The sequence below is a fragment of the Carassius auratus genome, chromosome 13 (assembly GCF_003368295.1).
Source record: "Carassius auratus strain Wakin chromosome 13, ASM336829v1, whole genome shotgun sequence".
NCBI classification, from domain to species: Eukaryota; Metazoa; Chordata; class Actinopteri; order Cypriniformes; family Cyprinidae; genus Carassius; species Carassius auratus.
In genome coordinates this window covers 23,289,008-23,312,793 of record NC_039255.1, presented here as the reverse complement: position 1 = coordinate 23,312,793, position 23,786 = coordinate 23,289,008, and the positions used below count along the sequence as shown (strand labels likewise).

Genomic DNA, 23,786 nt, shown 5'->3' with positions numbered 1-23,786 from the left:
TATTTATAGTCTTTTCTACTCCCGTATTTTGCTGTAACAGACACCCGTGTAGAAAGTCAATGATTTAGAAACAACAAACTCCAACAAGATAAAGTCCTTTTATGCCAAATCATACACATTTTTCTACAAATCAGGTATAATAATGAGAACACTGAATGACCTTGGAGAAAGTTTTACTGTGGGTTATGTGCTAACTTCGGTCTGCAGGTATGAAGATAAACGAAACCGTCTAAAAGCAAAAAATGAAAGAGCCCCATTCTGGATTTGAAGTTTCCATGTCCAATATTCTCGGTAGTCTCTCAGGTATTTTCAGAGGTGATTCCTATATGAGGCGATGGTAAATTTCCCCCATGGCTCCTGGGGTTGGCTGGCGATATTGTTCTGCTGATGAAAGAGGGTCAGTGTAGTCAGGTCTGCAGCTACCGTCATGGGATTTGTATTTACACGCCTTAGCACAGAAGCCCCCCGAGCCTCCCAGAGTGTGAGAGAGTTGCTTTAAGACTGAATCTCCCTCCCACTCCAGAAGAAGCTTGATTTAGACACAGGAAACCACTCACACATTCCCCCCAAGCTCTGTCTGCATTCATACATGGAGCTCTTCTGGGACTTGACATGGACTGAAAATGTCCAGATTTGCCGGTGTCCCTCTTCCTCTGTTGTTTTCCATCATGAAGAATCACAGCATTGACAGTGATTGATGGAAGAAACATCATGCACAAGCCTGTAGGAAGAGAACGTATGTTAGAATTGATTTTCAGGAGTTGGTGTGTGAAAAACTACCTTTCCAAAATCAACTTTTTACAGTAATGTTAAGCGGTAACTGTTAATGTGGTCTGCTAATGTTAACAGCTAATGTTATTACGTCCAGCACAGTTGGTCCACTCAAACAAACAGATTGCATTTCCGCTTGTTTTTGTGAATGGCACATAAATTACACACTTCATCTGCTTCCTTCCATGAGAACATGTTTGGATATAGCAGAATGGGCGTTCATTTGTCACTGCAGGGACTAAGGCATTTGCAGGAGGGGCTTGCTGCCACAAGGAAGCAGCGGTGATTCGGGATGCCTGCCCTCAGCTCTGACTACTCCCACAGTCAGGAAGTTCATAATAAAGTCCAACCGAGTTCAACCTATCTTATCTAGCGGAGAGATCCATGTCTGTCATGAAACATTTTTCATTGCAAACCACTTTCCATCAACATTAAAGCATGTCTTCTGTAGCGATCACATTGCGCTGAAAGGCTTTTTGTAAATAGACCTGTATATAAATCAATATACCTTCTGGGAAATGCAGACATGTTGCAATTCACTAAGGAAGCTCACTTCTAAGCTAACAAATTCTCAACATCAAATTGGTAATTGGCTGAGAAAGTTGTCCCAGAATGCAATTTGACATGCTCAATCCAAGATGGAACATATAATTAAAATAGACTATTATCCAATATTTGTGTGCTCTGTTTAAACTGATGCGTCAATATTCTTTTAACTCTCCCATTTGTTTTGTTGTCAGCAGAGGCAAGCACGAGGAGTACGTCAGAAATTGAATGTGTATCTGTATACTGTATTCAGACAGCGGCAATGATTATAATGGGTTCTATTTGCTTTTGACGGAATGCAGTGCAGATGTCTGTTATTAAGAGAGTAAATACTAGTGGGCGGGGCCTAGGGTGCGACATTCAGATGCAGTGACTTCATTCATTTGTAAATGTCAGTGTTAATTTTGGCATTTATATTTAGCCCTATTTTAGTCATCTGAATTGTTTTGATTTGGACTAAATATCCTAAGAATTTAGTAGACTAAATCTACAGTAGGATTAGTCAACTAAAATCTAATGTAATGCATTTATTAAGAGTTTCTCTCATTCTTTATACACTCATGAATAAAACATCTATTATTAACCTCTCAATATGAATCATATTAAGGTTTGAACATTCAATATACTTACCTTTAACTGCTTTGTGTCAGTGTTTTGGACTTGTTTTCTCTTGTTTTACCCTTGTCGTTGTTCCTGGTTTTCCATATATGGTCTTTCCTGTTCTTGTTTTGTTTGATTGACTCATTCCATGGACCTGTGTTCCCCTGATTATCCTTTGTTTAAAGCCCTAGTCTGTTCAGTTTGGTTTTGTTGGGTCTTGTTTGCTGAATGTCTTCCTTGTGCTCTGTCTCCCCATTGGATTATTAAAGACAATTGTTTGTGCTAACTCCAGCGATTTCTCGTTCCTCCTTTCCTCCCAGAGAGACTGTGACGCATAACATGCCTTATATCTTAAAATTAAATAAAACCGCTTCTCATACAGAAACAAGAACATGGTTTTCTTTTCAGTGAAATACCAATGGTTATTCAGACTTAATCAAACAAACCTCACTAACAGAGCATTCACACCAGAATTCATTGTAATTGAAGTGTAAACAGACCCTTATATGTCAAAAGATAAAAGATTTCTCATGTAATGATTGAACTGAAGATTCAACTGTTAATGTTCAGTTTTTGTTTTTTATGATCACCAATGTCACCGTTCTTTGGATTAAGTAGATGAAGCTAATGGGTAAAAATGGGTGGAAAAATCTGATAGCTCGAGGAGAGCAGAAAAAGCAGTTGAAAAGCTAAGATCTGACTGTTCAATGGAAGTGGTCTCTTTGCAGCTTTGCTTCACATAGCTCAGTGTCTCTAGCTTCTGTGGTCTCTCATGGTGGATTTTTCCTGAAACTCTCTTTACAAACCACACTGCAGCTGTCTTGTTCCTGACTGCTGGTGCGTGAACTCAGAAAACAGTTTGTTTGTTTTCTGTTTATTCCATGTCTTAAATTCCCTGCTCCCTCCTTTTTCTTCTTGCTCTTGCTTTACTACTATTTTTTTCAGCGCAGTAATAATTCTTAGTATGTTTGTGTCTTGCTTTGAGCTCACTGAGAGCTCTTTTCTAATTAAACGAGTAGGCTAATGCTAATGTTTCCTCTCATTGCTTGCAGTGTCTTTGAGATGCAGACTGTGGGAACATCTGTTAAATAGCTCCTTGAAACTGATCGTCTCTGCCTCAGTGTTTCTCCTCTGAAGAGCCCAGTGGTGCAGAGAGGCAGATGAATAGGGAAAGCGCTGAAGTTTGTTTGTAAGTTATGCAAGCTAATATAAGTGTGACTTCACACTTGCATGGGAGTCTCCATCTGTCTTGTCTCTATACTTTACACCGATATATCAGCTTCACTATTCTATTCTAGCAAGGCAGTACAGTTTATCCTCTCCTGTCTTCTCCCCGGTGGGTTCTCGCCACACATTTCCCATGCTCTGAACTCCCTCGAATTGCCCTGAAAAAAACTTGTGCTGTAATGAGCACTCTATCTGGCTTAAACAGACTATGAACCACAAACTAATGGGCTTTAAACTCTAAATTGTTAAAGGATTTGTTCACTTCCAGAATAAAAAAATTCCTGATAATTTACTCCATGTCATCCAAGATGTTAATGTCTTCATTTGCCAAGAAATTAAGGCTTTTGAGGAAAACATTCCAGGATTTTTCTCTGTATAATAGACTTCACTTTTGGCCAATGGGCTGAAGGTCCTACTTTGCAGTTTCAGTGCAGCTTCAAAGGGGCTCTAAACGATCTGAACTATAATAAATAAATAGGTTACTTTTTAACCAAAATTTTCTCATCAGATCTGCTCCTCTGCTATCAACAAAATGAACGTTTGTTGTTCCTCGGCAGACAATGAAACAGCCATTTTTTGGTTGTTAAAAAAAGTGTCTTTTAAAACAGTTGTGTTTGTGTCAGTGTTCAGTGACTCAGGTAGTGACGATTCTCTCCGGCCAATCCGTGATCAGAGTTTACACTTCACGTTTTGGTAATGGTACGGTTCACTAGGAACCTCAACCGAGGTGATACTTAAAAAAGTACCAGGTACTTAGTGGAAAACCCCCACCGAAGTGAACCGTATTTAAACATACCGGACCGTACCATGCAGTGGAAAAACGTCAAAATTTAAGAAGTCACACACATACGCAGACAGTTTTTCTTATGTCTTTCAGAGACAAGCCTGTGTCAGCTCACTGATTTAGTATTTTTCACTTTCCCTTGCTGGTTTCTTCTCTGTCCGGTGCGTTTTTCCACTCCCTGGATCTGAATCCATCTCATTGTTGCTGGTGGTTTCCAGTGTGTACTTTGTTTCTTTAGGCATGTATAAAGACAGCACATGTGAAAGCAGTTTGGTCTCGAGCTAACTGAAATTAAATTGGGATTTTTTTCCCCCCTTTTCTTTTTGGCTCTATGTCTTTCAGCTATTTATAATGTCTTCCCCTGCTGTGTAATTGCACGACCCACTCATGCACCCTGCTGGGACAAATAGAAGAGAATTGTCCGAGGTGCAATGCAAACAGCCTTTGATATGAGTCCGTGAAAGCAGAGGTATGGTTAAAGACAGGAACTGTTGACTGACTGTGATTTGAGGTCGAGTGTGTTTATAGACTTTTAGACTCCACTGTATGCTCTGATCAGCCACAACATTAAAACCACTGACAGGTGAAGTGAATTACATGGCTTGGGAAAGCACCCGCAATGGGCACGTAAGTGCCAGAACTGGACCATGGAGCAATAGAAGAAGGTTGCCTTGTCTGATGAATCATGTTTTCTTGTAGATCAGGTGGGTGGCTGTATGCATTGTTTTTCTGGGGAAGTGATAGCAGCAGGATGCACTACTGGAAGAAGGTGGGCCTGTGAAAGCAATTTTATGATCTGCTGGAAAACCTTTGGTCCTGGCATTCATGTGAATGTTACTTTGACACGTACCACCTTCCTAAAAATTGTATTCGACCACATATCCCCCTTCATGGCAATTGTTTTCCCTGATGGCAGTGGCCTCTTTCAGCAGGATAATGCACTGTCATACTGCAAAAATGGTTCAGGAATGGTTTGAGGAGCATTGAGGAGCTCTGATTGAGCATCTATAGGATGTGCTGGACCTACAGACTGAGTCCAAGGAGGCTCCACCTTGAAAACTGGCAGGACTCATAGGATCTGCTGCTAATGTCTTGGCACCAGATACCACAGGAAACGCTGAACTATCACGTTAATGTTGTGCCTGATCAGTGTAGTATAATACAATATTTCACAGTTTTTTCTCTGTTTTTCTGAACATTGATTTAGCTGTTTTCCCCTCAAAATAGTGTTTGGTTTTTCTAACGTGTAATGTGTGCTTTTGGGTTGTTTGGGGACGTGTCATTGAATGTATTGTTTTAGTGAAGTGTGGCTTTTTTGCTCTGGTGAAGCTTTGTGAGAGCACTTGGCAGAGGGGATGAGCGCTCGAAGTGCTTTGTATTGTTCAGGTGAGTGTGAAGAGCAAGATCAAAATTAATAGAGGGTGTTACTCATTTAATTAGACCCCTTCAGTTTCATTAGCTGACGGGGACCTGAGAGCCATCACACACAGACACACTTTGATGCAAGCAAAGATTTTTTACATTTGTATTTGAATGTGTGTGGCTTCTTCAAGTCTTGCACATTCAGAGAAAATAACTTCTGTTTTGGTAGGTTGGATAACGGTTTGCCAGTATGTGTTTTACTAACACTTGTTAGTAAAAGTACCAGGGTAAAACCATGTTTTTAGACCTTTCCGTGTGAATGGACGAATCTTAAAAAATCTAAATTGAAAATGATTTTACTACTGGAAAAAAAATAAATTCTAAGTGAGATTTATACACAATACTGTTTTGATGGAAATGCAGGGCTAATCCATAATGAAGCATTTGACATACAGTGAATGGAAATTCATGGTAATGACACAATTTACTTCAAATTGTTTAAAGGTGAAAAAATAAGAAGCACAGCAATGAATTCTCTTTGTTTTGTTCACTCAAACTTCAGACTGCTCACTTAAATTTGCATGCATATAGCCTAGCTCATTAAAGAGAGACTGCAGAAAAAACATCTCTGAAATTTAGGTGGTGATGACAACGGGTTTGGTTGTCAGACTTTCATTGACCTTTAAAAGAAAAATTGTGAATTATGCAGAAATACCTTATTCAGTGTTTGATTTATTATTAGAATAAATGATAATGCCAAGGTCAGGTGCTGCCGACTCTTGAGAGTCCTGTGCTCCACAGATACTGGATAACACACGATTTGAATAAAGGTAAGGAATATGTCTCTGAATGCATTTTAATTAGGCTTTAATATAGTCAGCCGTAATTATCACTGCTCTTCACTGCTGATGTTAAAATCTCTAGATGTAGTGAATAGATGGAAGACGGTTTGGTCTTGCCAAGGAATCAGTGAAACAGCGAAAAACAAAAAAAATATTCAGGTGTATCCTGTAAACAATCGCCCTGCTTATGTCTGGTGTGATTTAATCTTATGTTCCAGCCTCTAACAGCACTAGTTTATCGGTGCATGTATGGTCATGTATTGCCTAATTCGTGGTATTGCCAGTCTGAGATTCGAACCTACAACCCTAGGGTTAGGAGTCAAACTCTCTAACCAGTAGGCCACGACTTCCCACTTTGATTGAATAGAAATCTTATATAGTACAGTTGGTAATTGTGCATTAACAGTTGCCAACCATGTCGGTATGCAAATGCTCCGTCAGTACTTATTTTTACAGCACATTTTTTACTTGAAAAATGTGCTTATTCACTGATGGAAGGGCTACAATAAACATGCACATTTGTTAATGGATGCTTGAGCCTCATTTGTTATTATTTGTGTTTATTTATATATATATATATATATATATATATATATATATATATATATATATATATATATATATATATATATGTGTGTGTGTATGTATGTATGTATACATGTGTGTATATATATATATATATATATATATATATATATATATATATATATATATATATATATATATATATATATATATATATATATACACACACACATACACACCACCAGCGGTAGTTGGTCCATTACCATCTCGGTGTTAAAAATCTGCCACCGTCACAGCCCTACATGCTACTATATTCAAGAAAACAATTACTGATACTTTTGGGAGTCCAAAGAGAGGATTTTCAATGCAAGGTGAAAATAAAGCACAATAGGAAGCCATTTGACACTTGCCAGGGATCGACAGTTTTGTCTTAGAATGTGAAAACTTGCACATTGTTATTGGAGTTATTTTGCTGCTCCAAATCATTCATTATACAAATAAACTGTTATCATCTTGTGCAGATATATGAGGCTGGAGCTCAATCAGATGAACAACTCAAAGAGAATATTTGCATTGGGAAGTAAATGCATGACACACTTATCAAAAAACCTTTGTGAACTGCAAACTGCTTTAAAGTTTCATTTCATTTTAATTTCCTCTATACAAAATTAATCAGACCAAAGTAATTAAATAAAGCTGTCTCCGTGGTAATGGTTTCCATGGTGATCTGTTTTTGAGTTATTGCAACACTATATGTTTGTGCCTTTTGGATTAGGTTTTTCAGTTCAACATGACAAACACTAGATATGCGTGTGAAAATATTAGTAACAGTTTCTGTATTTAGGTTTTGCTTTGGTGGCTTTTGCCATTCACAGAAAAACAAACTATTAAATACTGTGGATCTGCCACAGCTGATACTACACAGTTGGTGGTTTCCCCACTGTAGGACATTTACTGTTGAGGTACACACTACACACAGATATACATGTATATACTCTATAAATGTGTGTGTATTTATTTAATATACCATTGCACTGAACGATTTAAATATTAAGCATGCACAATGTAATTTACATGATACTTCACAGTTCTGTGGCATTACTTGCACAACAAGTCTTGCTAATAGTGTAGTACACCAATCAAGTTGTCTTTACTAGGTGTAGACTGGGGCATTCAAGACTTACCCATGGGTTTTTATTAATAGGCGAAGTTCCTCCTTTATGTCTTTCATGTAAAGTTCCTTTGACTATTAAGCATATTTTGTTGAATTGTAATTATTATGATGCTGCTAGAAACATGCTTGCATGGAAAATTTGAAAATGTACCACCTAAATGTATTTTAGATTTTCTATCTTATGTTAAGTTGAAATGTTTTATATAATGTAAATCTTATGGATGATACTGAACCTTTTTGACATGTAAATAGCCATAATGCTAACATGGCGTAAAAAACTTAATAAACAAACAAACTGTAGTACACGACAAACAGGATAATACTATGGTACTTTTTTTGCCAATTTTTGGTTATTTATTTGAATGTTAGATGTCACGTACACGTTATTTTTACTCTTCAAATGGAACAGTTTATTGAACATTTTAGACATTAATATTTTTACTTTGTGTGTGTGTGTTTTATTATTATTTGATACATCAGGCTCATATACTTTTAGGGTTCATATTGTATAAAATAGGAAAATATGAAGTTCATACTCTATTTGGCCAAAGAATTTGATGAAATTCTGATGGTTTGTAATTCAGTCAAGAAACCTCAGGAAAGCTACATGAGTGTACAGGTAAGAATTGGTGAGCTGAGGTTACAATGGAAACGTCATGATGACTAAGTTGTTTTGGTAGATGCTGTTCAGAGACAGCTGCCCATTGCCACATGCTCAATGGACAGGTCAGCAAGAGCAACCTGGGGATCAAACGTCTGTTACACATTGAGCTGACAGCTTCCAGACCCAGCCCCTGACTCGACTCAATCTGTCGCACAAACGACAGCTACGTCTGTGACTCAGCCCATCCCTTCCTCTGCTCTGTGTGTGTGTGTGTGTGTGTGCCCTCCGTTCATCTCTGACCCTGAGCCCACGTGACCAGTGCCGTGTTTGCCAGCATCCGAGGAGCAGAGGGGCTGATGGGATTACATGGTGATCAACAGAGCAGGATTAAGTCCTTTGTGGGGGAAGCTGTCTTTGTGTAGACAATTTTCACAGACTCACAGAAGACCAAAAGAAGACCGCATCACTGTTGATTCTAGATTACTTTTTTAACAGAAATCTGCTGTGGTTTATTTATTTACTGTCTGATGCATGTTACACACTAAAACTGGGAAGGGCTTTCTAAAATTCACAATTTCCAAACTGATTGGCCAGCTCTTTTCTAAGGTTACGCTGATGTATTCAAAAACAGAGAAGTTTTTCCCTTGCGTTTTTAAAAAGTTTCACGCATACGCGACAATCTTTTCAAAACAATTCGTGTTTACACATACTTGAAAACAGCCAAAAACGTATTACGTATGGCAGGCCAGTAGTTGGCGCTGTCCCCTTGTTAGTAAACAGTACCTGTAGGGAAGTAACGATTATATGTTGTATATGATGCATCTCTGCCGTTGGTTGAAATATTGGTGAAGTAAATCCACACTTGACTGAAGAAGCGTTAGCAAACTCTTAAACCGCAACAACAGTAACGTTACAATGTACTCCATCATTGTTTTGCATGTTTGTTCACACGTGCCTATAAAATCGGGTGTTTACATGGAAAAGGCAACGATGCTGTTTAAAAAAAAAATTGATCTTTGAAAATGTTTTGTAAAATATGCATTTCGAGTCCCCAAAACGCCATTGTTGTGTAAATGAAAAGGCAAAACGCATAAAAAGTTTCCCATTTTTGGATGAAAACGTCAAGTAACCTAGTAACCTAAAAGTTGTGTTTACAAGAGTACTGGGTTAAAACAATGAACGCTCTTGAGGAAGATCTAATCTCTGGAGTTGCCAAAGTTGTGCCAAGGTTATTGGCAAATCTTCAGAGTTTAAGTCTTTACCCATCCGTTTGAGTTAATTCAGCTTGTTTTTAAAATAATCATGTTTACTACTTTGGAATTCGTGGTTGAACTAAATTTCCCGCGATGCTCTGCAAAATATATATATATATATTTGATTAATGAATGGACAAATACTTCCAGAACCAGCACTGCTGAAAAAGTGGCTGGGCACTAATCCACTTTATACAGGGCTTCAGAAAACCAGAAAACTTTTATTTGTCATTTACCCAGCTATTACTTTTGGAAGGTCTTAGATTCTTATCACAAGGTCTACAGACATTTCTGCTAATTCTGTGTTGTTCTGGACCAACACTGCTGTTCAGTTAATATATATATATATATATCAGTCTGTTATCTTGGTCTCAACTTTTTCAGATAAAACTACTCTAAAGGAAATATAAACCGAAAAAATTAATCACTTTAAAGATTAACCAGAATAAGCTATGTGGACCATGCTTTAATGCTAAAAGTTAAAAGTACCTATATGAAAATATACTGTATAAAGTAACCTTCATACCTCACCACTGTACCTTTTTCACCAAAGAGTTCTGCTTTCACCTTTTAGATGAACTTTATTTTGTCATGTTTAACACTCTGAAATGTGCCTCAGATGTTCAATTGATAACATCCCCTGAATTTGCCCTTTAGATCATATTATTACTGCAAATTTGATTTGTCAAATGTTCACTTATGGCTCCACTTCATTACGGCGAGATTGCAGGTTTCAGCAAGTGAGTTTGCTTGCATGTTTCTTACTGACGTGAAAACTCAGCCTTTTCAGAGATTGCATTAGCTAAAGGCAGTCGACAGAAAGAAAAAAAAAAGATAAAAGGCTTTAACCCTTGGCAGCATAATGCAGGATGATGATTGCATTCTGAATTTGCTCTTTGCCTTAAATGTTCTGGGCGTTCACTTTTTGCATGAAGCTACATGCCCATATTCTGAAGGGTTAGAAACAATCTTGAATCTCAACTGATCTATTCAATTTCCATATGGGTTTTTGTAGATGCAAAATGACGTGGCGGCTGATGATGCAGAGGCGTGACACAATCACAAGACGTCCACCTCTCAATGCAGCGTTATTAAATGTCCCCTTCATCTGCCGCTCCAGTGTCTTGCTGTCACTTTGGTGTTCATTGTTCACGTAATCAAACACAACTCTAGCAGGGCTTTCAAAGGGAGTCTTATCCACAGATGCCTAAAGCACCTTGTACAGATGCTGTGCTTTGCCGTTTCCACATTTCTAGCTTGATTTGGTCTGATAGTTGGAGCATTCTTTATTATGGAATTTATTTACGCATCAAGGGACATGATTAATTGAATAAATTACTTACTTTCTCTGAGTAGTCACAGTGAATCAACACATTAAACTGACAGCCCTAGAAAACATATTTCTATCAGTTTGTCAGTATGATTCCCTGATAATGCTAGAGAAGTTCCCATCGTGTTACAACCTGCTGTGCAGTGGTCTTCAATACATAATGGCAAGTTTAACGCCTTAATCTGATTCCAGTGCTTTCATGCTAGTCAAAAGCCAGACACCATTAGCCAAAGTGCAAGCCTGCCCAGCATGGGTGTCTGGTCTTTAAGTGACGAATGGGAAGAGTCTTGAAAGGCCTTTTGAGCTTTGAGCATTACAGCCCTTAAGTAACTTAAGATTTCTTCAGCCAGTGCTAAATCATGTGTGGCTGGGCTAAATCTTGGCCTGTTCTTTGTTTTGTACATTCTTGATTAAAGCGTTGCACTTCTACAATCATTGTGTCTTCATTGACATCAATCACGCTGATGGGCCTGGGAAACCGGCTGCTGTCGTTGAGACTCACTAGCTGCGGCATCTGCTTATTGTTTCTCCTTATCTTGTTTTCCGATGGAACTATCCAGGAATACAGAACTGCAGTCTTGCTTTGCTAAAACAGCCATGTAATTGATTTCCTTTGGCTTTTATTGCTCTTGCAGCACTTTGTTCAGTGTGCTCACTGGTCAGCCGGATTCTCCATTCTTAAGTAGAGTAAGTGAATTAGATTACATTAACAAACAGTGAATGTAATTTCATGCATATTTAAAAGATTTAACCTTTTAAAACTTTTTAATGTTAAGTCTGAGCTTTGTGTAAAGCTTTGGTGGCCATGCAGGAGGCAAGAGTTCGATTCCGGCTCATGGACCGATTCCGGTCCTTTTTGTTTCTGGTCCAGCTTCTTGATTGAGAGAAGTATATGCTTTTCTTCTTTCAGATGATCACAATCAGTTCTATTAAATAATATCCTGACTCGCTGCCCTAGTTTAAGCTCCAAAAAGTGCATGATAAAAGTATCCATGCTAGAAGTAATCTATAAGACTCCAGGGGTGAATGAATGCCATCTGAAGTGGAGTGATGGGTTTTTATAAGAAAAAATATCCATGTTTAAAACTTTCTAAACTATCTTTGCTGGCCTTCGGCAGCTGCTGTACGCACATTCTCCAGAGAGTCGAGTATTGATGTTGGACGTAGGCGTAGCAGAAGCTAAGGTAAAAAATTGATGCCTCTCTTTAGAGTGAGTTGTTTTGGCTATACTGTTGGTTTTATATTAGTATCCATCTTAAAGTGTGCTTCTGCATTCGTCATTTATCACCTTAGCTTCTTCTAAGCCTGCATCATACATTGGGTCAGAGGTCACCCTTCTGCCGGGACTCAATGCTCTCGTACATCAGCTGCGGGAAGCGAGTTATAGTTTTATGTTTGGATATTTTTTCTTACAAAAATCCATTGCTTCACATCAGGAGGCATTCATTAACCCAATGGAGTATGGATTACTTTTAGCATGGATACCTTTATCATGTGCTCTTTTTGAGCTTCAAAAACGAAGGCATTGTTCACTGCTAGTTCAAAGCTGGAAAGAGCCAGAGTATTATTTAATATAACTCTGATTGTGTTTATTGTGAAATAAGAGAGGCATACACACCTAGGATGGCTTGAGGTTGAGTAAATTATGGGATAATTTTCCATTTTGGATGAACTATTTCTTTGATCTAATCAACATATTTACTTTATGCTTTCTTATACATATAAAACATTCATCGGTGCATCAAGCAAGCACTTTTGAGCTCCCCTTTAACCATAAATAAGTCTTATGATTTGAAATGATGCAGGAGTGAGTAACTGATGACAGAATTTGTATTTTGTTTTGGCTGAACTAAGGATTACTTTATCCAAAAATGGAAGATTCTGTCATTTTTATACTTGGGTACTTTTTGTGTTCCTTGAAAAAACAAATGGCTTACAAGTTTGTAAAGGCATGAGTGGGAGAAAGTAAGACTGGGGCTTTTATTTTATATATATTGTTCATACATGACAAGCTGGAAGAATTTTAAGAATAAAACTGAACCAGACAATAATCTGTTTTTTTCTTTTCAATCTTTTTATCAATCAAACTCTCCAGGTTAAACTTTAGGATAGATCTGCTTAGACAAGAACTGGCTGGCAAAGAAACACTTTAAGATTGGTCTTGAGTCGCCATCACATACGTTTAAGCTCTCACTCTTATTCTTGCATCCCCCCCTCCCCCAAGCATCATGGAGTCTCGTTGTGTGCCAGGCAGTTTGTTTGGTGTGCAGTGTCAGGGGAATATCCAGCTTTCCGCAGAGCTGTCCCTCACATCCATTAATCAAGCCACTTTTTTTTTTTGGATGGAACACACCTTAATTAGCATCTAACTGCTTTATGTCTGCGTCTCTGCCCCGGCCCATGGGGACCGCGAGGGGTCGGCGTTATAGTGAGCGAATCAGTGAGTGTGAATGCAAAGCAGTCAGGCAGACGTTCATTTGAGAAACGCTCTGGTTGTCCCAAGGGCCCCGCCGTGTCTTCGCTGACACTTAATCCCAGGTCTGAATGATTGGCAGTGAGCTGTTTCGGCGCCAATGACGGTGGTGTTTTTCCATCCACCTGCTTTTGTTTCAGGTCATTGATAGCCTTGAGGTTCACATGCTGAATGGTGGAGGAGGAGCGGGAGGAAGAGGAGCGAGACGTGAGCTAGATTGAGTTTCCTTGGCGACCGGAGGGACCCATTTGGGGCGATGACTCTGGAGAATGCAGCATGCACCGTTGAGGTGAGGGGCGATACCATGCAGTATTTTGATGCTGTATTCTGTAACTTTCTGTGTCTCTTGTGATGGTCATTGAGAATACGTTTCCTGTGGCAGATATCGCCAAACAGGTGGAATTCAGTCAGATATTTTTCTGGAAATAAATCGTTTGCACTTAATCTCGAGCTCTTACTGATAAATGGTCATCTTTTATGAGCTGGGATTCATTTATATAATTTAGTTTGTAGTGTTTCTTCATTGAAATGTTTTACAATTCTGTCTTTTGCATAATGAATCGGCCATTTGCTCTGATGGTAATAATTGTGTTGTTGTTGTTGTTGTTTTTTTTACTAATTTGCCTTGAACAGTTTCTAGTGGTTGGCTGGTTTTTTTCGGCCTCTATTGAAAACTAGGGTTGTCATTTTACAAAATTTTCAGTAGTTTATACCAATGGCAGTGAAATTTTTACAACAAGAACTAATGTCCTATTGAACAAACTATATTGAAAATGAAAGTTAATAAATTGAATTAAAGCAATGAAATGTTAAAGGGGTCACATGATGCGATTAAAAAAAAAAAAGTCTTTCTCCTTGGAGTGTTACAAGCATGAAGATCAGTGAAGTTGCAAAGACTGAAGTCTCAAATCCAAAGAGACATTCGTTCTAAAAGTTAAGACTCTGCCATAACGCCCTAAAACACCTCATTCAAACACGTCCCCACATGTCTATGTCACTATGTGGTAATATCTGCGTAATGCCGCCCCAGAAGGCGTGGTTTCAGTAACACAGTTAATGTTGAAGCAGTCATGTCCGGGAGATGCTGTGTGTATCAAGGCAAAAGCACTTTATTTGGCCTTCCAAAAGTAGATGCATTTAGGAATCTTTAAGATTACTTACGACAGAATGGCAATGCATTTTATGAATGACAGTTTCGTGAACATAGGAGAGGAGGTCATTCTGACTTTGCCACAACAATCTGGCGCTTCTAAAATCAGCTACTGTAAGCATGTTTTGTTATTAGTTTAAGTATTTGCTATTGAATGTTCAAATGCAGAGTTTTGCGCATCTCTATGAGAGAGAGAGAGAGAGAGAGAGAGAGAGAGGGTCACACAGTGGAGTCAGCTGTCTCAACCGTCAATTATTAATTAGAATTATTAGAAATTATTAACTGTCTTTTATATTTATTTTGAAAGAGGAAGTTGTGATTATGGAAATGGGCATTACATTTACGAGTGCTTGTGGTGTTCGGACAATCACAATGCACTGGGTCAGCTGGCCAATCAGAGCAGACTGTGCTTGTTGGAAGGAGGGACTTTGTAGAAAGGAACGTGTTTGAGGGTGGCAGGTCATAGAGGACCTATGTACAGTATTTGAAAAATAATGTGTTTTTTTAACATTAAAGCATGTCAACATATTCTCTTAAACCAAATACACAAAATAATGATCTTTAAAAAAAGCATCCCATAACCCCCAGTCACTTAAGACATAAACTTAATACCTCACAGAAAGATATTGATGACATATTCGCAAAGTGTGAGCACACAAATCATTAGAAATCATCCTGCATTTAGTCAGACAGCGCAGGTTTCAAATTTGAGTCTCTTACTACCAATACTGCAGAAAAAGAATTCCTTTTTTTAAACATAATAATATAACAATTTATATGTAATATAATGTGTGTGTGTGTATACACACACACAATTCTAACTTATTTTTCCTTTTTATTTAATATATATGGTCCCTAGTAATATACATGGTCAAATATTAATTATGAACTTTGTCAAAAGGCTGACTATTCTTTATTTTCTCTATATAATTGTGTATTATTCTCCATGAAGAGTCTGAGAATGAATCTTGAGCTAAGTGTCATATGCTATATTGAGTCAAGGTATTAGATTAACCTGGAAAATAAATGACTTGTTTTTTTGCAGAAAAATCGATACATGAACCTTTGCTGTGTTGTGTTGCTGTGTAACTCCAGTCCTTGACAAACGTGAGCATGGGTCAGAAGAACCGAACGCTCAGCTCAGTTGCTTGTTAATAATGAAGTATTGTCAAGCCTCTCTGTAAAGTTATTTTTTTATGTTTATTCCCTTACTTGATGCTCTCTGAATGGCAGTGACAGGAAAACTGAATCTCTTATGAACCTATAAACACATATGGACTAATTCCTTGAATATTACACTTTACCATAATAATCAATATTTACTATTATTTTCTAGAAACTAAAATTTTATGCATTATGGTGGAACAGCAAGTAATTGCTTAAAATGTACCTTAAATTATTAAGTACTAGAAAATAAAGCTGAAGACATTTTCCTGTGAATCGCTAAATAAAATCTGCTTTGATAGCTGTTTATTGGTTTGATTGCCATATTTAGTTTAGATAAAAAATTTTTATCATGTTAGATTTATTCTACACCTCAGTTAATAAGCAAATTTTAAAGGTTCATGTAGTGCTGATGAGGGGAATATTTGAGCTGAATGGTCTATTTATAACTCCAAGTCAGTGTTCAATTACAGCTCAGTTTCAGACAAAAGAGAACACAAATAAACCACCATATTTATAGCAATAGAATACGACATGAAATACTAACTACTGAATATGATACAAACTATGAACCGTATCATTTGCCCAGTTTATGTCCCTCCATATCATTAGTGACACTCTTTTACCTCCATTCATGAGCCGTGTTCTGTATAAGAACAGTTATTTCCAGTTTGAAGCTCTTGCATTTGTGTTTTCCCTCTTAAGTTAATAATTTAACTCACTTTTTGTTGCTTTTTTTAAAATAAGGAAACTAGATAACATTCCAGACTAAACCAGCATGAATAAAGTCACCAGGTTTTTGTGGACCAAGATTAAAGGATAAACTACACTTAAGAGACACTTAAGTTTGAGGCCACTGGTCTAGTAGATTTTTATAAGTCTTCCTAGATTTTAATGACACATTTGGGACTGTCGTCTGTAACAAGATTGGCCCCATACTGGGGTCGGGAAAGAGAAATGATTCATTGTTCTGTGACACACTCATTTATGCAATTGTGCAGTGTCTTCTGAACTAAAGTGGCATTGCCTCTTCTGATAATATTTATATATATATATTTCTGTTTCTTTTGGTACATCAGAGCAGACATGTTTGTGTGGCTTCTTTGAATCTTCACACAGAATTAAACAACAAGCCATTAAAACACTGAAATATTGATAAGCATTGACGATCAGCTTTGGAATCCGATTCCGGAAATGTTAGATGCCAAAATATTCCCACCACTACCCAAGTGTTTATAGACATTTGTTAGAGATTTAGTGAAGCTAATGCATTGAAAGAACAGGAAGAGGAGATCATTGTAGCATACTCTGCTAGTCTAGACCTGATTGATTCATCATCTTTGCCACTCATGAAACAGGAGGCACCAAGCCAAGAAGCCCAGTCCAAAGAACAACATCTGTTGTCCGCAATCCATGTTCCAAGAAAAATACTCTATGCTGTGAATGATGAGAGTGTGCAGACATTAGGAGATGGGTCGTTCTAAACACTGAATACCAACATTGTACAAATCATCTGGAAAGTGGGCTGAAGGTGATGGATTTTGAATCAGCTTTTGCATGTTAAATATATAAAGGTGGTAATGATAAAGCCCCTCAGAGCATCATTATTTTAAAAAAAAAAAAGTTCTTCAAATGACAGACTGCTCTGATTGGGAAGACCTGTTATTCTGTATTCTGGAGCTCTGGTTTCTCAGTATTGATACTAAATGGTATTGAAACTTAACTGCATACAACCTTTTTATTTTAAATTTTTGCCTTTTGTTTGTTGGGTTGACTTGAATATTTTGGTTAATTTGATTTCAGCACATATAATTGTAGTACTATGACCAATCTGATATATTTTACCAATTTAAATCCATTTCCACAGATTTCCTCTCAAAGTCAGCACAGAGAATGCAATTCAGAGTATTGTTATAGGACCTCTTATCATTTCTCCGACACCATCGCGTTCAGCACCCTTAAAATTTTGGGATACAAGGCAAATTTTCCGTTCTATAAATTTAAATTTAAATGTAGTCATTTAGTAGACGCTTTTATCCAAAGCGACCTACTAATGAGGACAATAGAAGCAGTCAAAACTAACAAAAGAGTAACAATATGTAAGTGCAAATGTATATGTATACATACATATACATATATATGTATATATATGTAGATAAATAGATAAAGTAGAATTAAAATAGAGATGAAAGTGTTAGAGGGTCAAATCTGTTTAGTTGTTTCTTGAAGATGACTAAGGACTCGGAGTGAGTTCAGCAGGTCATTCCACCAGGAAGGAACAGTTAATGAAAGAATTTCAAGAGGGCACATAACTCTGAAATAATGAATTTAGGTGAAGGGGTGCAAAGTCAGTGGGGTTTTGTAGGCAAACATTAATGCCTTGAATTTTATGGGAGCAGCTACTGGTAGCCAGTGCAGATTGATGAACAGAGGTGTGACATACTTTCTTTTTGGCTCATTAAAGATTAATATTGCAGCGGAATTTTGGATCAGTTGTAAAGGTTTGATGGAACTGGCTGGAAGACCTGCCAAGTGAGTATTGCAGTAGTCCAGCCTGGGCAGAACAAGAGCTTGAACAAAGAGATGTGAAGCATGTTCCGAAAGAAAGGGCCTGATCTTCCTAATGTTGTATAGAGTAGAGGTCGACCGATATATCGCTCGGCCGATATATCGGGCCGATATGTGTAATTTTTTTATATATCGGCATCGGCCGATATCCGTGTTTAGTAGCGCCGATTTAAAGTCAGGCACGTCGGCGGGCAGCCCCGTGTTATTGGCGCGGTGGAAAGTGCTGCTGCAGCCACTGCATGTGAAGCCTTTGGAAGATTCAACAACAGACCTGCGAGATAAAGGTAGTCAGAGAATTTCACTCTGTAAATGGGGTGGAGAAGTTGTCAGCTCTTACAAACACTGCAGCGTGATTGAGGGCTCCGTTACTCCGCCCCGCTCACAGACAGCACCGCGCTCTGAGAGACAGACATCCTGGAGCTGCCCAGAAGGGTGAATAACATGTGTTCGGAAGCATGGTTTGATGCAGACAATAACCAGTTTTCCATCCAACTCATTTGTATTTAGGGATGTCAATATTTGATAATTTCCATGATCGATCGTCGTTTAAATTAACGATCAAGTAATAACCTTAATGCTGCAAAATGCGTCTGCAGCGGTATTATTATTATGTACAAAAGCCACTTGGAAAAAAAGCTTTCTCACCTGAATTAAAGGGGTTTTAGTATTAATAAAATGCTAGTAGCAGGACTGTAAAATGAATAAATGTGATTATGATCGTTTGATAAAATGAAGAGAGCGCGCCATACGTTTGAGATCATTTTACTTTGCTGAATGTTTTCTGTCAAGGAGACCGCTGAATGCGCCTCTTTAAATGGTTTCGTGATGCTCGTTGTTGTATTTTGAAACGCAACTGCAATGTTTTCAAATGACACTATAGTAGTGGTGCAACGGATCATCATTGATCCGTGATCCGTTCAGATCAATAGAGGTCGGGATCGTTGCGTCACGTCGCAATGCATTGTGGAAATCGCGGTACAGAAGTAGATGTACTGTATAGTAGGCATTAGGTAACGTTGGTAATTTGGTCATTACTTTTGATTATTTTTTGGAAAATGGTTCAGTATTGCTGTATTGTGAACTGCTGTAATCGGTTTCATGATCGACAGGGCAAACGCCTCGTGAATCATATTAGTTTTCAACATTTTCCTACTTGGAAAAAAACACAAGGTGTCTGAAATCACCAAGAGGCGTCAGATGGCTTGGGTCGCCGCTGTACGGAGGGAAACCATCACATTCGATAATATTATAATACATAGTTATGGTGAGACATGTTGTGTATGGTCTCTGATCGCTTTTTGATATTTTTGTGCTGACTGTATTTAACAAATTTGAACAACTAAATAAAAAAACTGGAACGAACTTCAAAATAGGAAGTTAAGCATCTTGTTTTGGTGAATGGTGGGTTGTGTCCAAGGTGAATGTTCTTCAATATTATACCGGATTACAGAACTACCGGATGAAAACAGTGGATTTTTGCAAGTATGATAGGTGAGTAATTACTCCTGAAGTGTAACAAACCCGCATAGACAAGCTTCATAGCTCGCAGAATCTGATAAGTGTGTGTGTATATGTGTGTGCGTCACCACTATTTCCTTAGTGAGAACGAATGTTTTCTCCACGTTTAATTTGCAGATCCATTTGTGATCTGCAGGTGAGCCTCCAGTGATTTTAAATTTTTTAATTGATCGGAGGTGTAAGCGCTCACTCCACAGACCCGGTAGGAGAAATTATTAGGGAAAATGAGGCTTGGTAAACTTTCATGTGTTCATAGGGATCGATTACAAGCTCTTTTTTTTTTTTTTTTTTTTTTTCAAGTAGCGTTGTTTGGCTTCATTATTAAGTTTGTCCATATAGGTATAGGCAACTTTTTTTGTCACGTTCTATAACTTTTTCTGGAGACCGGCTATTATCTTATTACAAACCTGCTTTGCGATGCCTCTAAAATGGCCACCGTTACCCACAATGCAACATTCCATAACGTCTACGCCCGAGCTCTATATCTTCAGTTCGGCATATGCGTGACCCGCGGATTGATTTATGAAAAAAAAAAAAAAAAAAGTTGCGCATGTTCAGTCCACACTCAGTGATAATGCTGAGCGGAGGAGCTTGAACGCCCCGCGCATTTTGGCTTCCCTGTCAGATATAATGATGAAGGAAAGAGGTTAGAGTGAAAAGATTGTGCCAGATCTTTATGAACAGGAGAAGAAAAAAGTTGTGGATGAGCTATCCCGAGCATCCTCTGTTGCGCTCACGACAGACGGGTGGACGTCCAGGGGGACGGAGAGCTCTGTGACGATAACTGCTCACTTCTTCACAGCAGACTGGGAGATGAGAAGTCCTTATTATGTTAAAAAGAAGATATTATACCATGTGCACTAAGTCCATACGAGGACGAGCGAGCGCGGGTTTGACTAGATGTATTTGGAGGTTATTGCTCACGTCTCTTTCTGCACATATCCAAATGTTTCCATATTCGCAATGTATCTGAATGTTAAACTATAATATTTTTTTTAAATGTAAACTAGACGGAAAAATCATCCTGTTCACATGAGCAAAAACGTCCTTTGCATAACAGCAGAGAGGACCGGTATAGGGTGTATTTAAACTGACCAGTGTAACTTTTTAAATGTTTGGTTGACTCTACTTTATTTTAATAATGAACAGACTGCGATGTAAGTTCGAAATTAGAATGCACTTTAGGTGTTCTGTGTCATTTATACCAAACACAAATGTTGCTGGTTGCTAGTGTCTTTGCAGCACTACTGTTATTTATTTTTTCTATATTTATTTTTTTATATTTTTCAGTTTAATTGATTTTTATTTTTAAAATTGTATTTATTTAAATGTATATTTAAGTTTACATTTATGTTCCAACAAACTTGAAAAATTCTACTTGATAAATGTAAATGCTCTAAAACTTTTATGTAAATGATTGACATATATATATATATATATATATATATATATATATATATATATATATATATATATATATATATATATATATATATATATATATATATATATATATATTACCTGTTTTATATATTTAATACTTGGTCAGTTTATTAATTTTAGTGCACTAAATTAAGATTAATGAAGAGATGGTTCAAGTCAGTGCTCAATAAATTATGATAGGTTTAGAAAAAATGTGTTGTGCATCCATTAATTATTAGTGTGACATTTTAGCATGCAAATCAAGGGGAAAACTCCAAGATATCGGCCCTAAAAATCGGCAGCACATATCGGCCATCGGCTGACCCTGACGTCTAAACATCGGCATCGGCATCGGCTATAGAAAAACCCATATCGGTCAATCTCTAGTATAAAGCTAAATCTGCAGAACCTGGCAGTTTTAGCTTTTTTTAGTTTTTGAAGGAGTTATGGTTGATGAGCATAACCGGATGGTGACATTTTGATAAAGTGATGGGTTTGTTGAAGCCACAAGCAGTTCTGTCTTGGACAGGTTGAGTTGAAGGTGATGGTTCATCATCCAACAATAAATGTCTCTTAGACATGCTGAGATGCGAGCAGCTATCATCGGATCATTAGGATGGAATGACAGGTATAGTTGAGTGTCATCAGCATAGCAGTGATATGAAAAGCCATGTTTCTGAATGACAGAACCTAGTTATGCCATGTAGACATAAAAGAGAAGTGGTCCAAGAACTGAGCCCTGAGGCACCCCAGTAGCTGGATGTTGCTACTTGGACACCTCACCTCTCCAAGATATATTGAAGGACCTATCTGAAAGGTAAAACTCAAACCACTGGCATGCAACTCCTGAGATGCCATTTTCCAATAGGGTTGACAGGAGAATCTGGTGGTTCACCATATCAAAAGCAGCGGACAGATCCAGCAAGACAAGTATAGAAGATTTGGCAGCCACTCTTGCCAGTCTTAGGGCTCAGCAACTGAGAGCAAGGCAGTCAGAATATAAACACTTATTATAGGTGTACCCTAGAGATTCAGGACAGGCTAAAAACACGGTTTGGAAAATGGATTCCTGGTGTACTTGCTTATTATATACATTTTGTATACTTTGAACACAAAAAAAAGTTACGGACCACAGCTCTGATTGGTTGTTTCTCTTACCACTCCCGGTAAGAAACAACCAACCAGAGCTGCGGTCCGTAACTTTTTTTTCTGTAGTGAAATACATTTTAAAAGTAACCTTCCCAGCCCTGAAAACATTTGGGTAAAGAGTGGGTTTCTTAAGAAGTGTGGTTATACAAGCCTGTTTAAATGTTGAGGGAAAAACACCAGTGTGAAGGGATGTTAATGATGTGTGTGCAGGTACGACAGCGGGAGAAATGCCTTGAAGGAGATGAGCTGGAATAGGATCATGTGGACAAGTAGTATGATTGGAAAGGATCAATTTAGAGATTTCTGCCTCAGAGAGTGGAGAGAAGGATGAAAACCAGTGTATGTTTGCTGGTGTGTTTGACAGTTTGTGGTGTTGCAAATTGTGCACTGAGGTTTGTAATTTTATAAATGAAGAATGGGTCAAAGTTGTCAGTTTTTAGAGTTGATGAAGGAGGGGGAGGAGGAGGACAAAAGAGGGAAGAACATGTTTTAAAGTGCATGCTCACACACATCACTCAATGTTATATAGTACTGGGGACTGCAGCAGTCGATGAACACGTTTGCAAAGAAAGAATACAGTTTTGCAATCCAAAATGAATAATAATGTCTGCTGGCCTGATAAACGATCCCTGAACGCGAAGAATGTTAAGAATATGACGTGCCATTTCCCCACACACAAAAACATTCCTTCATGTATCCTATCAATCGACATTAATACATTAAGGAGCATTTGATTGTGGCGCACTGGGTCACCGTGATTTTGCCAAGTACGACATGTTCCTGGATCTACATCTTTTATTGATCCTGGATCAACATTATTATTAAAAATATAGATTTAACCCAATCCCTACCCCTAAACCTAACTTACCCATAATTTATTCCTGAAGTCAGTGGGAAATTAAAGCTGATTAAGAAGAGTGTAGAAGCACCTAACCCTGATTTTAAGCCTAAAACCGATATTTCCTGAAAGGTTATATTGGTTGAATTCTGATTGGTTGATTGGAATATTGTTCCAGGATCAACAAGGATCAACTTGGTGAAATCGCGCTCATCGTGGCACACTGATCTATCCTAGAGAAAACTTTTAGAATTTGAAGATCAGGGTAAACTGAACTTATTTTGTCTTCTGGGAAACATGTAAGTATCATGTGTAGCTTCCGAATGGCAGTACTAAATAATAATAAAAAAGATATTTAGGCAATTTAAGAAAAATGTATCTTCATTCCATTCCAAAGTTTTCACCTCCAGGCTCTTAATGCACTGTTTTTCCTTCTGGAGCATCAGTGAGCATTTGAATCTTATGGAATAGTTGTGTATGAGTCCC

The 23,786-nt window shown here is 37.9% G+C and overlaps 1 protein-coding gene across 3 annotated transcripts in view; it reads left to right on the top strand.

Annotated features, from left to right (window-relative positions):
• LOC113113053 (tight junction-associated protein 1-like) overlaps positions 1-23,786 on the top strand; it is a 77,299-nt gene that overhangs the window by 11,532 nt on the left and 41,981 nt on the right. Inside the window, exon 2 of one of the 3 annotated variants that reach the window (XM_026279189.1) lies at positions 13,632-13,780. The exons of the other annotated variants lie outside the window; for them this stretch is intronic. The gene's annotated coding sequence lies outside the window, so the exon portion shown is untranslated. The remainder of the gene's footprint in view (positions 1-13,631; positions 13,781-23,786) is intronic. 3 annotated transcript variants of the gene reach the window in all.